Source organism: Nerophis ophidion, linkage group LG12 (genome assembly GCF_033978795.1).
Source record: "Nerophis ophidion isolate RoL-2023_Sa linkage group LG12, RoL_Noph_v1.0, whole genome shotgun sequence".
NCBI classification, from domain to species: domain Eukaryota; kingdom Metazoa; phylum Chordata; class Actinopteri; order Syngnathiformes; family Syngnathidae; genus Nerophis; species Nerophis ophidion.
In genome coordinates, this window is record NC_084622.1 from 25,809,079 (window position 1) to 25,818,103 (window position 9,025).

Genomic DNA, 9,025 nt, shown 5'->3' on the forward strand with positions numbered 1-9,025 from the left:
AATCCTCATATCTCTTCTTCTGCCGGTCAGTAAGAGATAAGAAGGGAGTTATGGCTAGTCTACTCATTCCTACAGCTCCAAGGTTAACAAAAGCACTCTACTTAGCCGCCAACCATAAAGAGCACAAATGAAAACACACTAGCTGTTTGAGAACTAACTCTAAAATATGGATATATGTAGATATCTTTCTATCTATCTATCTATCTATCTATCTATCTATCTATCTATCTATCTATCTATCTATCTATCTATCTATCTATCTATCTATCTATCTATCTATCTATCTATCTATCTATCTATCTATCTATCCATCCATCCATCCATCCATCCATCCATCCATCCATCCATCCATCCATCCATCCATCCATCCATCCATCCATCCATCCATCTATCTATCTATCTATCTATCTATCTATCTATCTATCTATCTATCTATCTATCTATCTAAAAATCATAAACACCTAACAATTGAATCAAAAGAGCAGGGGTCCTGTATTGCCCTCATTATACTCTCTAAAAACCTCCAAAAAGCGCAAAAAATACTCCATTTACATGTTGTTACCTGAAAATAAACCAAAAATGGGTGATATTGTTATTTTAAGCAGCTATGCTAACATTTTAGCTGCACATTGATGGCAGTGAGCTTATGCTAGCTTACGCTGCTATTGTTGACACACCGTGTTGACGGCGACTACTGCTTTGTCTCAAAGGCTAAAAGTAAATTCTAGATTGTAATTTATGCATCCCTCACCTGGTAGTAGATGAATGGTTTCTCGTTGAGCGTCTCATCAGTTGGCATTCCAGGGAAAGTGGAAATTGTTTAGTAAGTGTTTCTTTTATTTTGGTTTGTAATTGTCAGTTTGTATGTTTAGCACCTAGCAATGCTGCGGATGCTAGTGCCACAATGAAAATGCATCCATCACTCGGCTTCTAAAACTTATTGCTCATTTTCTTTGTATTCGGGCTCAAAAATATTGTCAAGATCCGTTGCTCGGATCATGTCCTGTTTAGTTTTGGACTCCCTTAGTTCCTGTCTTGAGCACGTCTGGGTTTGTTTTGGTTGCCTTGGGTGCAGACTGGTTTCACCTGCCTCTGATTAGTGTTCGGCACGCTCACCTGCTGCCGGGCATTAACCAGAGAGCTACTTATTCCGACTGTTAGCCACATTCGGTCTGGCTTCCTTATTTGCAGTACGCAACAATCTCGCTGCAGTGTTGGATGAATTCCTGCTTCTATGTTTCTTGATTCTAGTTTATGTGCTAAGCTTCGCCATAGCTCTCATTTATGGACAAGAAATAATGTTCTTACCAGTACACTTCGTCTGGAGTTCCGTCTGCATCCTGGGAGAACGACCCACCCATATGGAACCCCAATGTGACAAATATAAGGTCCATCCATCCATCCATTTTCTACCGCTTGTCCCGTTTGGGATCGCGGGGGGTTGCTGGAGCCTATCTCAGCTGCATTCCGGCGGAAGGCAGGGTACACCCTGGACAAGTCGCCACCTCATCACAGGGCCAACACAGATAGACAGACAACATTCACACTCACATTCACACACTAGGGCCAATTTAGTGTTGCCAATCAACCTATCCCCAGGTGTATGTCTTTGGAGGTTGGAGGGAACCCACGCCGTCACGGGGAGAACATGCAAACTCCACACAGAAAGAGCCCGAGCCCGGGATTGAACCCAGGACTACTCAGGACCTTCGTATTGTGAGGCACATGCACTATCCCCTGTCTCACCGTGCTGCCCAAATATAAGGTCCCGGATCATATTTTTTCCCAATGTAATCACGCAAAGACTGCTTTATCATCTTTGTTGCTGATGATGAAGGGATCTGCAGACCCCAACTATACGTCACGGCTCACGTGAATGGCTTCCTCATCATCTCTCAAAATGGCTCGGGAATCTCCATGAGATTGATTCTATTTTGATCACTTCTATTTATCCGCAAACTTTACAAGTCTTGCTGTGTCATACATCATATATATATGTGATGATAGCTTCAATATAGAGGAAAATTGTTTTCCCACTCTCCTGGTACTTTAAGGTCTGCTTATGCATCAGATGAACTTTAGGCATAAGAATTCTCTTCCACCAGGCGTTTCTGTTTATGAGCCGCCGTGATGTCTGAATGCAATTGGCCCATCTCGCTGCTTACGCAGATCTAGATCACCATGGCAACTGGAGGGGTGGGGTTGCGGGTGGGTGAGCACAGATGCAGGTGGTGGGCTGCGAGCTGTAAGACGTCATGGTGTGCTGTTTTATTAAAGCGGCACAGACTCCTGCACATCTGCCTCGACGCCGCTGGATTGACGATGGGCTACAATCTATCATGTTAAAATTTCTCTGCAAACCTGCATGTTTACCTGCAAAATCTAGTGAGGTATGATACTTTATAATTATAGTAACACTCCGGTGTTATTGTTCTGCCAAAAGAAGAGGATGCAATCATATTGGTTTGTCAAAATGAACCAATATTGACAGTTTCAAATATCTCTCCAGCCACAATTTAAACATGTTTTATGTTAGCCTAGGACAGTGTTTTTCAACCTTTTTGGAGCCAAGTCACATTTTTTTCATTGAAAAAATTCGGAGGCACACCACTAGCAGAAATCATTAAAAAATGAAACTAAGTAGACAATAAAAAGTCATTGTCTCAATTGTTGGATATGACTTTAAACTCCCTTCCCTCTGTTGCTAGATATCTCGAGATGTATGTTGTAATATGTGTATTTGCTTTGCTATGGAGTTTTTTTTCCCACTCCAGACTGGGCCCCCTTAGGAGCCCAGTCTAGATTGTATTTTTTTTACTCATCCTTCCCCAGCGTTTACCTTTTTTCCCATCTTTTACAGGGCGCCTTATGGCGACCCATCAGCAATCTTGTACTATAACCCTGTTTGTTTGTCTAATCTTGAACATGTTTGTGCTGAAAACAAAGTTTCCGTGTTCTTGAACAATGACAATAAAGACCTACCTACCTACCTACCTACCTACCTAAACCATAACCAAACATGCATCACTATAGCTCTTGTCTTAATGTAGGTGTACTGTCACCACCTGTCACATCACGCTGTGACTTATTTTGAGTTTTTGGGTGTTTTCCCGTGCGTAGTGTTTTAGTTCTTGTCTTGCGCTCCTATTTTTTTGGTTTTTCCTGTTTTGTTGGTATTTTCCTGTTGCAGTTTCATGTCCTCCTTGGAGCGCTATTCCCCGCACATGCTTTTTTTAAGCAATTAAGAACATGTAAGTTGATTTTATCCTTTTTTGTGTGGACATTGTTGATTGTCATGTGTGGAGGGTTCATGGCCTGCGGGTGTGCAGCGAAGCGGGGTGTGCCAGGACCGGCTTCGAAATCAGCGACAGGTGCGTAGATGGCCCACCTAGGCCTGGTTATCTAATCACCAGTCGCTCTGTTAAAAGGCAGGAGCTGGGAGAAGAGAGTTGTTGGAGCTGGAGGGGAAACAGACAGAAAAAGACAACCACTGAAAGGCAACCTGCTGAGAACGAAAATAAAACTGTATTATAACCCTGATCCGGGCTCTCATGAGAAAGATTGGTGGTCTGAAGAACCCCCTGGAGGGCAACCTCCACATCATGTCATGTACGGATGTATATTTTGGACACCGTCTGCTTCACGCGCTGTAAGTCTTTGCTGTCGTCCAGCATTCTGTTTTTGTTTACTTTGCAGCCGGTTCAGTTTTAGTTTACCGTATTTTTCAGAGTATAAGTCGCGCCGGAGTATAAGTCGTACCTGCCGAAAATGGATACTAAAGAAGGTGAAAAACATATAAGTCGCACTGGAGTTTAAGTAGCATTTTTGGGGGAAATTTATTTGACAAAACCCAACACCAAGAATAGACATTTGAATGCAATTTAAAATAAATAAAGAATAGTGAGCAACAGGCTGAATAAGTGTAAGTTATGTGACGCATAAATAACCAACTGAGAAAGTGCCTGGTATGTTAAGTTAACATATTATGGTAAGAGTCATTCAAATAACTATAACATATAGAACATGCCATACGTTTACCAAACAATCTGTCACTCCTAATCGCTAAATCCAATGAAATCGTGTACGTCTAGTCTCTTACGTGAATGAGCTAAATAATATTATTTGATATTTTACGGTAATGTGTTAATAATTTCACACATAAGTCGCTCCTGAGTAAAAGTCGCACCCCCGGCCAAAAACTGCGACTTATAGTCCGAAAAATACGGTATTTAGCTCATTCACGTAAGAGACTAGACGTACACGATTTCATGGGATTTAGCAATTAGGAGTGACAGATTGTTTGGTAAATGTATAGCATGTTCTATATGTTATAGTTATTTGAATGACTCTTACCATAATATGTTACGTTAACATACCAGGCACCTTCTCAGTTGGTTATTTATGCCTCATATAACGTACACTTATTCAGCCTGTTGTTCACTATTCTTTATTTATTTTAAATCACCTTTCAAATGTCTATTCTTGGTGTTGGGTTTTATCAAATAAATTTCCCGCAAATATGCGACTTATACTTATATGTTTTTTTCCTTCTTTATTATGCATTTTCGGCAGGTGCAACTTATATTCCGGAGCACCTTATACTCCGAAAAATACAGTAATATTATTTGATATTTTACGGTAATGTGTTAGTAATTTCACACATAAGTTGGTCCTGAGTATAAGTCGCAAACTATGAAAAAAACTGTGACTTATAGTCCGAAAAATACGGTAGTTATAATTTGCAAATGTGCCGTTGTTGTGTGTCCGTTCTGTCTAGAGCTGGGCAGAGTAACCATGTAATACTCAAATAACACAGTAGAAGCATTTAAGTCCCATCTTAAAACTCATTTGTATACTCTAGCCTTTAAATAGACCCCCTTTTTAGACCAGTTGATCTGCCGTTTCTTTTCTTTTCTGCTCCGCCCCCATCTCCCTTGGGGAGGGGGAGGGGGGGGCACAGGTCCGGTGGTCACGGATGAAGTGCTGACTGTACAGAGTCAGGACCCGGGTGGACCGCTCGCCTGTGCATCGGTTGGGGACATCTCCGCGCTGCTAACCTGTCTCCGCTCGGGATGGTCTCCTGCTGGCCTGGACTGGACTCTCACTATTAGGTTAAATTCACAATGGACTGGATTTTCATAATATTATGCACTCGACGTGAGGGGGGTCGCCCACATCTGCGGTCTTCTCCAAGCTTTCTCATTGTCATCACACTGGGTTGAGTTGTTCCTTGCCCTGATGTGGAATCTGAACAGAGGATGTCGTTGTGGTTTGTGCAGCACTTGTGAGACACTTGTGATTTAGGGATATATAAATAAACATTGATTAATTGATTAATTTATTGAATGATTGATTGATTGATTGATTGATTGATTGATTGATTGATTGAATACTCTTCCAATTCAGTAGGTGGCAGCAGGTAGCTAAATGCTTTGTTGACATCAGGAACATGGTTTGTCATGATCACAATATGCAGACCACAGCGGGAGGCAGCGTGCAGGTAAAAATGTATCAAATGCTTAAACCAAAAATAAACAAAATAGTCGAGTGCCTCAAATAAAAGGCATTGACGCTTAGGGATGACTTTGCAAAACTACAGTACTGTTTTTTTAACCCAAATAGGTGAAATTTGATAATCTCCCACGGCACACCAGACTGCATCTCACGGCACACTAGTTGAAAAACAGTGTCCTAGTGGTTCAGGCAGATTACTTTTAACTTAAGTTAAGTTAAGTTAAAAGCCTACTGAAATGAGATTTTCTTATTTAAACAGGGATAGCAGGTCCATTCTATGTGTCATACTTGATCATTTCGTGATATTGCCATATTTTTGCTGAAAGGATTTTGTAGAGAACATCCACGATAAAGTTCACAACTTTTGGTCGCTAATAAAAAAGACCTGCCTTTACCAGAAGTAGCAGACAATGACGTCACCCGTGTGAGGGCTCCTCACATCTTCACATTGTTCATAATGGGAGCCTCCAACAAAAAGAGCTATTTGGACCGAGAAAACAAACATTTCCCCATTAATTTGAGCGAGGATGAAAGATTTGTGCCTGAGGATATTGATAGTGAAGGACTAGAAAAATAAATAAATTAATAAAGTTAAAAAAAAAAATAAAAAAATAAAAAAGGCGATTGCTTTGTGAGCGATTCAGATGTTTTTAGACACATTTACTAAGATAATGCTGGGAAATCCCTTATATTTCTATTGTGTTGCTAGTGTTTTAGTGAGTTAAATAGTACCTGATAGTCGGAGGGGTGTGTCCACAGGTGTCTTGACGCCAGTGTCTGAGGGAAGTCGACGGCAGCTGCTTGGACGGCGCAAGCTCTGCAGATCTCCGGTAAGAGGCGACGTTTTACCACAATTTTCTCACCCAAACCTGACAGTTGACAAGTGGTCGGGATCAATGTTCGCTTGACCGCTCTGATCCATAGTAAAGCTTCACCTCGGGGAATTTTAAACAAGGAAACACAGTGCGTTTGTGTGGCTAAAGGCTAAAGTTTCCCACCTCCATCTTTCTACTTTGACTCCTCCATTATTAATTGAACAAATTGCCAAATATTTAGCAACACAGATGTCCAGAATACTGTGTAATTGCGCAATGAAAAGAGACGACATTTAGCCGCAAGTGATGCTGTGCTAATATGTTCCCTCCAACTCGATATGTCACGCGCACACGTCATCATTCCGTGACGTTTTCAACAAGAAACTCCGCGGGAAATTTAAAATTGTAATTTAGTAAACTAAACCGGCCTTGGCATGTGTTGCAATGTTAATATTTCATCATTGATATAAAAAGGGAATAAGCGGTAGAAAATGGATGGATGGATGGATGGATATATAAACTATCAGACTGCGTGGTCGGTAATAGTGGGTTTCAGTAGGCCTTTAAAGTACCAATGATAGTCACACACACACTAGGTGTGGGGAAACTTGTGACCCATCACCCTTGTTCACCCCCTGGGAGGTGAGGGGAGCAGTGGGCAGCAGCGGTGCCACCCCCGGGAATAATTTTTGGCGATTTAACCCCTAATTCCAACCCTTGATGCTGAGTGCCAAGCAGGTAGGTAATGGGTCTCATTTTATAGTCTTTGGTATGACTCGGCCGAAGTTTCAACTTCCTTCTCAGGGCGGACACTCTATCCACTAGGCCAGCGTGGTGCTATAAGACCGAGAAGTGATGCAGTAAGGGTGTCTTCAGGGTTATATCGGGCCAGAGTCGGGGGTCCGAGTGCCGACAGCAGACAGCACTCTCAGCTATCAGTGTGCTCTTCACTTGGTGGTAAAGATCAGTGACAGCACACATCCCCTCCAGCCTCTCCTGCACTGTGCAAAGAAATTGGATCCTGTCCTCACAGCTAAGCACTTCAACAAGAGGGTTTTTCTCGAGCCCAAAACTGTTTGTGTGATTACAGGCGGATCGATACGTCACAGTGTCCTCCGCCAGCCAAGGCAGGAAACGACGCTGTGACATTGACAGCCCCCCCAACCCCCCAATCCCCCAACCCCCCGCGCAGGCGACAGCTTCACTTACTGGAAAAATGTTCTCTATTATCCAGGCCGGGTGACTCTGCCTTGTCATTGTTACGGTGGCCAAGCTGTGACATTTGGCTTGGACGGCCGGCAAATGCCTCCCTAATCACATGCCGTGGAGCACTATTTGAATTTTCATCAACTTTGACGGACAGTTCCCAAAGCGTTATCATGAGTAGAATGCAATCTTCCCTGACCCTGAATGCCACAGCCGCCTGCCGGCGTCCCACAGGGCGTCTGATAAAAGCTGTAGGCGCTTGCTCAGCGTCTCCCCGCGGACTGTCGGCCTTTAGCCGTCGTCTTTCAACTCGGAGGTTAAATGGCGTGCCTTTTCTCCTCGCTGTGAGGAGGCCTGCTGATAGGCTGTCTCCTCTCCTCAACAACTCACTGACCCTCGGCCCAGGAAGTGGTACTTATATTCAGCGGCACTTCAGGGCACAATGTGCTTTTTCCCTCCCCCCCTCTATGGCTCTTAAACCCAAACACTCATATTGACCCACCTCATCCCCCGCTCTCCTCCCAGTCTTCCCTTGTTTCAAACTATATTGCCTGCCTGCTGTCATTGATTCCACAAGATTGGGCCCTGGTAAGTGCTCCTTTGAGTCTGCCGCTATATTAAGCTATTGCTCCAACAGCAGATGACAGTGCTGGGAAGCTTTGGGATTCCTCTTTTTGGTGTCATCTGAGTGTTAATTGATTTGGCTGCTGAATGTACACACGATCTACAAAACCCAAAACCAGTGAAGTTGGCACATTGCAAAAAGTGAAGGGGAAAAAAAATACTAAAATGAGGGGTATTTTAGTATTTTTAGTATTTCAAGGGTTTCACGGTGGCAGATGGGTTAGTGCGTCTGCCTCACAATACGAAGGTCCTGAGTGGTCAGGGTTCAATCCCGGGCTTGGGATTTTTCTGTGTGGAGTTTGCATGTTCTCCCCGTGAATGCGTGAGTTCCCTCCGGGTACTCCGGCTTCCTCCCACTTCCAAAGACATGCACCTGGGGATAGGTTGATTGGCAACACTAAATTAGCCCTAGTGTGTGAATGTGAGTGTGAATGTTGTCCGTCTATCTGTGTTGGCCCTGCGATGAGGTGGCGACTTGTCCAGGGTGTACGACGCCTTCCGCCCGATTGTAGCCGAGATAGCCACCAGCGCCCCCCCCGCAACCCCAAAGGGAATAAGCGTTAGAAAATGGTATGGATGGATGGGGTATTTTATTTGAACTTAGCAAAATGATCTGCCAATAGAACAAGAAAATTTGGCTTCTCAAGACTTTCCAAAACAAGTAAAATTAGCTAACCTCAATGAACCCCATATTACCTTAAAATTAGTATATTCTCACTAATTACAACTGCACTTTTCTTGGGGGAAAACAAAAAGAGACCTTTTTGCTCAATATGTTGAGAAATATTCTTAAATGAAGTGAATGCTAGTGCCATTATCTTGACATAATGATATGCGCTCGGCATTACATTTCTTGAAACAAGCAA